The following is a 5683-nucleotide window of genomic DNA, read 5'->3' on the forward strand; positions in this document are numbered from 1 at the left end:
CCATGCATGGCTAATTTTTGTACTTTTTGAAGACACAGGGTTTTGCCATGTTGGCCAGGCTGGTCTCAAACTCCTGGCCTCAAGTGATCCTCCTCCCTAAGTACTGGGATTACAGGTGTGAGCCACTGCATCTGGCCAAGAAATACATTTTGTATCTTGTGTATACATACCTCAAATAATACTTTACTATTTCTGTTCTATTCTTTGCTAATATACTCCATCAAAATGCATCCACTAATGGGTCAAGACCCATGGTTTGAAAAACAGCCCTCAGTGAAAATGGGGTTTGACACTCTTCCTTTCCACTTTCTCAAATCTGTCACAACTCTAATCTTTTTTCTCTGCCTTGGGACTGTTGAATCCATGATTTTTTTTTTTAAAGGGGAGATTGAGAGACCTGGATTTTCTTCAAGATATACTATCTAAAATATTTTATCAAGTGTTAAACAACGTGTCTATATTTGACACACATGGTCTCACTGTTCTTTGTCCGAGGTGACAAAAGGGATGAAAAGTCTGATTCCTGGGTAGAGGATGAAGGGATACCCAAGTTTCATTTTTGCCTGTGATTCCATTCTCAGACTGAAAAAAAAAATGTATCTCTCTTGGCCACTTCCCCTGGGCCTCCTCCCCTGCCTGCCCTTCCACTAGCCAGGCTGGTAGGTGAAAATGAGGCAGTGAATTCCTCTAAAATCTGGAATTGCAGTTTGGTGGCCCGCACGCTGATCCCTCCCCATTCCTTCTCTCAGTCCACCCTCTGCTGGGTTACACTGGGTCAGACAGCAGCAGTTGTCGCAGTAAAGAGGCTGGGTTGAGAAAAAAGAGTGGGGAGGGGTTGTCGTGGAAGACAGGGGGCTACACAAGGGCTGCAGAGGCTGGCTGCAGAGGCTGGCTCCAGAGTTTGGCCAAGGGTGAAAAAGAGCATCTGAGATAATCCGGATCAGATCCTAGAGAAGGTGCGAGGTTTTATGTGGATGGGCACGGGACTGCTTTACGGCCAGGAAAATGGAAAAAGGAGGGATTGATGGAGAAAGGGAGAAGAGGTGCAGCTATTGAAGAAAGATCATCAAAAAGGTCTGAGTCATTTCTATTAAGGGGAACAGAACCTCTCCTTGCCTTCCTGCTCTCAATTACCAACGTATATTAAAGGACTATTACATTTCTTGTTATATATGACGGGTGGGGTGGGGAGAATGAAGAAACTGTAGAGAGAAGGGTCCAGAAAGGGGGATATCATTCGGCTAAACTCAAGAATGAGTCAGGAAGCGGCTTTGGTAATGGAAGCCAGGACTTTGGCTCCCTCTGGGGCTCCTGGAAACTGATCCCAGGATGGGCTGACCTATGGGAGTGGTGAGTGATGTTAATGTTAACACAGGAGTAGAAACTTCCTTAGCCCCTGGTTTTCCCAGTCTCCCTCCCTAAAACTCCACAAACTTACCTCAATAGCCCCAGCCTTAAAATTTTCCTTGAGTTCATAAATTTTTTTCCCCAAAGTAGCTCTAATCCTAATGTTCCCTTTATTCCTCCTGGGCTCTCTAACAGGACTTAGTAGGGACTTATGATTCCTGTTTCATCTCCCCACCCCATTCCCCAGGCTTCAGATGTAGGAGTATGCGGGTGAAAGTAGGTGAAACCTGGTGGGCCATGATGAGGTTCAGACTATGTTTTTGAATGCCTTCAATCTGGAACTTTGCTTCTGATTCACAGTTTCCCTCCTTTGGTAACTTAATTTATTAAACAGATATTTAAGGAGTCTACTATTTGTCAGGCACTGGGAATAGAGTAGAGGCAGCACAGAAAACCTTCTTATCCTTTTGGAGCTTGCATGCAGGAAAAGATTCAGGTGCCCTGGTTCCGTCATCCTGTAGGGATGCTAGAACTTATAACCTCAAATTAACTTTTTTCCAATTTATTTTTTCTCTCTTTCAATAACTTTAGTAACCTCAAATTAATTTTTTTTTAAGATGGATTATTGCTCTGTCACCCAGGCTGGAGTATAGTTGTGTGATCTCAGCTCACTGTAACCTCTGCCTCCCTGGTTCAAGTGATTCTCCCACCTCAGCCTCCCACGTAGCTGGGACTACAGGCATGTGCCACCACGCCTGGCTAAGTTTTGTATTCTTAGTAGAGATGGGGTTTCACTATGTTGGCCAGGCTGGTCTTGAACTCCTGAGCTCAAGTGATCTGCCTGCCTCAGCCTCCCAAAATGTTGGGACTACAGCTGTGAGCCACCATGCCTGGCCTTCAAATTAACTTTTTCCGTTTGTTTGTTTTTTGAGACGGAGTCTTGCTCTGTCACCAGGCTGGAGTGCAGTGGCATGATCTCAGCTCACTGCAACCTCCGCCTCCCGGGTTCAAGCAATTCCCCTGCCTCAGCCTCCCAAGTAGCTGGGATTACAGGCACACGCCACCACGCCCAGCTGATTTTTTGTATTTTAGTAGAGACGGGGTTTCACCATGTTGGCCAAAATGGTCTCGATCTCCCAACCTCGTGATCCGCCCACCTCGGCCTCCCAAAGTGCTGGGATTACAGGCGTGAGCCACCGCACCTGGCCCAAATTAACTTTTAAAGGAGATTCCTCCTTCATGAAATCACTAGAACTCAAGGTGAGGTTTTTCTCTTAAATGTTTACAGTTTTATTTTATTTATTTATTTATTTAGAGATGGACTCTTGGTCTGTCCCAGGCTGGAGTGCAGTGGTGCAGTCTCAGCTCACTGCAACCTCTGCCTCCTGGGTTCAAGCAGTTCTGCCTCAGCCTCCTGAGTAGCTGAAATTACAGGCATGCGCTGCCACGCCCAGCTATTTTTTTTGTATTTTTAGTAGAGACAGCGTTTCTCCATGTTGACCAGGCTAGTCTCGAACTCCCGACCTCAGGTGATCTGCCCACCTCAGCCTCCCAAAGTGCTGGGATTACAGGCGTGAGCCACTGCGCCCAGCATTTACAGCTTTATATGTATTTTTATTTTTTATTTATTTATTTTTTTGAGACAGAGTCTCTGTCGCCCAGGCTAGAGTGCAGTGGCGCTATCTCGGCCCACTGCAAGCTCCGTCTCCCGGGTTCACACCATTCTCCTGCCTCAGCCTCTCCGAGTAGCTGGGACTACAGGCGCCTGTCACCACGCCCGGCTAATTTTTTGTATTTTTAGTAGAGACAGGGTTTTACCGTGGTCTCGATCTCCTGACCTCGTGATCCGCCCGCCTCGGCCACCCAAAGTGCTGGGATTACAAGCGTGAGCCACCGCGCCCGGCCATTTACAGCTTTATTGACGTACAACTGATATACGTCAATATGTCTCTCCATGTAAAATGCATGTATTTGAAGTATACAATTTGATGTGTTTTCATATGTATATACACCCATAAAACCATTACACAATCGAGATAATGAACATATCCATCACTTCGAAAGATCCTTGCTTTGTCTCTTTTTAATAACCCTCCCTACCTTCCTCATCCTGCAACTACTGAAAATTCTCAGAAATACAAACTATAGTAACTTTTGATCTAGAGGACTGAACAGAACAACATCAAAAAAGATCTCAGGACTTGACGAAGACTCAGGTGTTGGAAGGGAGCAGCTGGAATTTAGAACTAGTTGAGTCTAAGTTTAGCTTGAAGCGCTCACCAATTTGGGTAGCAAAGCAGCAAGGAAAGAACCTGAGTGTTAGGAGAGGGTGGCATCTTCCCTAGGGACAAAAACCACAAAGTAACTGGGCCTAGTTCCAGTTCAACAGGTGCCTGGGAATATTGGTAGGCTGGCACCTTCAATCTTTGGCCTGGGTAGTGTCTTATGAGGAGGATTATACTGAAGGCTTAAGCTAAATAAAAGAATTCTTCCTATTTATTAAAGCACTTTTTTTGGTATGCTGATTATAGGTTTAATATGTCTTGTCTCTGCTGCTAGACTGTGAACTCCTGCAAGGCTTTTATGTCCTCAGCACCTAACGATCCCTGATAAGCACTCCAATATTTATTGAACAAATATGCAGCCAACTATAAAATGCTGTGAGTTTCTCAGTATGTAGTACGGGTACATTTCCCTTAAGTTGGTATTTTCTGGGCCAGGCACGGCGGCTCACGCCTGTAATCCCAGCACTTTGGGAGGCCAAGGTGAGGCGGGCGGATCACGAGTCAGGAGTTTGAGACCAGCCTGGCCAATATGGTGAAACCCTGTCTCTACTAAAAATACAAAATTAGCCGGGCATGGTGACGCAGGCCTGTAATCTCAGCTATCCGGGAGGCTGAGGTAGGAGAATTGCTTGAACTCGGGAGGTGGAGGTTGCAGTGAGCCAAGTCGCGCCACTGCACTCCAGCCTGGGTGACAGAGTGAGACTTCGTCTCAAAAATAATAAAATAAAAAAATAGGTATTTCCATGGATACAGAGATTTAATCTGGGGCCTGCATGTGAGTGATCAGCTTGGTTAGGATGGGGCCTCTGGAGGGTCCAAGGCTTTGGAGGAAGGAGAGCGGGTAGGTAGTTCAGAGAGGGACAGAAAGATCCCTTTTGTGGGTAAGAAAACCCCTCTGATCATCTTCAGCTACACCAAAGGTATGGGGGCTCTGGTGGAGGTATTGTGCACGTGTATCTGGGATAGTTACTATTAGGTACACTTTGGATTCAGTACCCCAGGCTTTGCCCTAGGGAGGGACAGTTGTCATTTCAAGGAAGACTGCTTTATACTGTCAGATACCTGGTTCACACCGCCTTAGCAGCAGCGTGCCACCACCCCAATCCCATACATAAGCGTGAGGGGTCACAGAGGCAGTGAGGATGATGGGATCCAAGAATCTCGTCTCTCCAGATCCACTCACACCAGGAGTTAATCTCTCCAACGTCGGGCTTTGAGTCCCTCCCTCTCTCGCCCGAGCTCCGCCCCCCTTCCCTCTCGGCGGTCCTGGCGGGCTTCCCCTGGAGGGGGCGGCCCCAGCCCGAGCGCTAGGCCGGGCGGAGCTCCTGCCCGGGCGGAGCCGCGGCCACCGCGTCCGGCTGCTGGACCGAACTTCTGCCGTGCGGACAGCAGGAGCGGCGCCAAGCCCCATTCCCCCACCTCTCCAGCCCGCCCTCTGAGTCTCCCGAGCCCTCTCTCCATCTCCCACAACTGTGCTGGTAAGTCCCGCTCCCCGCACCAAACTTTTTTTGCTGCCGAGTTTGAGTCCTACGATCGGACCACGAGCTGCATTGTAGTTGGTGTATGGGGGAGGAGGAGAGGGTGAATTGAGCATAGCCGTCTTGAACTGAATGCCGACTCCACGGCTTCCCTAAGACGGATCAGCGCTCACCCATTTCCCGAGTCGGAAGACCTCTCGATTTTAGTTGATTAAACTTATGTAGAGATGGAGATGAGGGTTTGCGCTCCAACTTCGCTACCCCCTCCCCCATTTCTCTGAGCTCTAGCAGTTCCCGATACTTTCCCTCCATCTTTCAAGTATCTTTGGCTCCCTAAAAGCTTGTCCCCTCCCAGCTCTGCCGTGGCGAAGCCCCCCTCCACCAGGCACTTCGGGCCCGCCTCCTCCCCGTTGCCCTAGGGACCCCGCGATCTTGGTGGCCATACACTCCCTCCGGGGCTACGCGTCCTGCCAACCGGCCGCAGACGTGTAGCTGCTGGGTCGGCTGTGGAGGGAGGGGCTCAGGCTGGGGCTTGTCCGAAGCCAGGCGGGCGGGGCCGGGAAGGGGAGGTAT

General features: G+C 48.9%; 1 protein-coding gene across 1 annotated transcript in view; it reads left to right on the plus strand.

The window, feature by feature from the left end:
* Positions 1-5683, plus strand: part of LOC129015142 (neuroblastoma breakpoint family member 11-like) — a 2260169-nt gene that overhangs the window by 1878723 nt on the left and 375763 nt on the right.

Source organism: Pongo pygmaeus, chromosome 1 (genome assembly GCF_028885625.2).
Source record: "Pongo pygmaeus isolate AG05252 chromosome 1, NHGRI_mPonPyg2-v2.0_pri, whole genome shotgun sequence".
Taxonomy (NCBI): domain Eukaryota; kingdom Metazoa; phylum Chordata; class Mammalia; order Primates; family Hominidae; genus Pongo; species Pongo pygmaeus.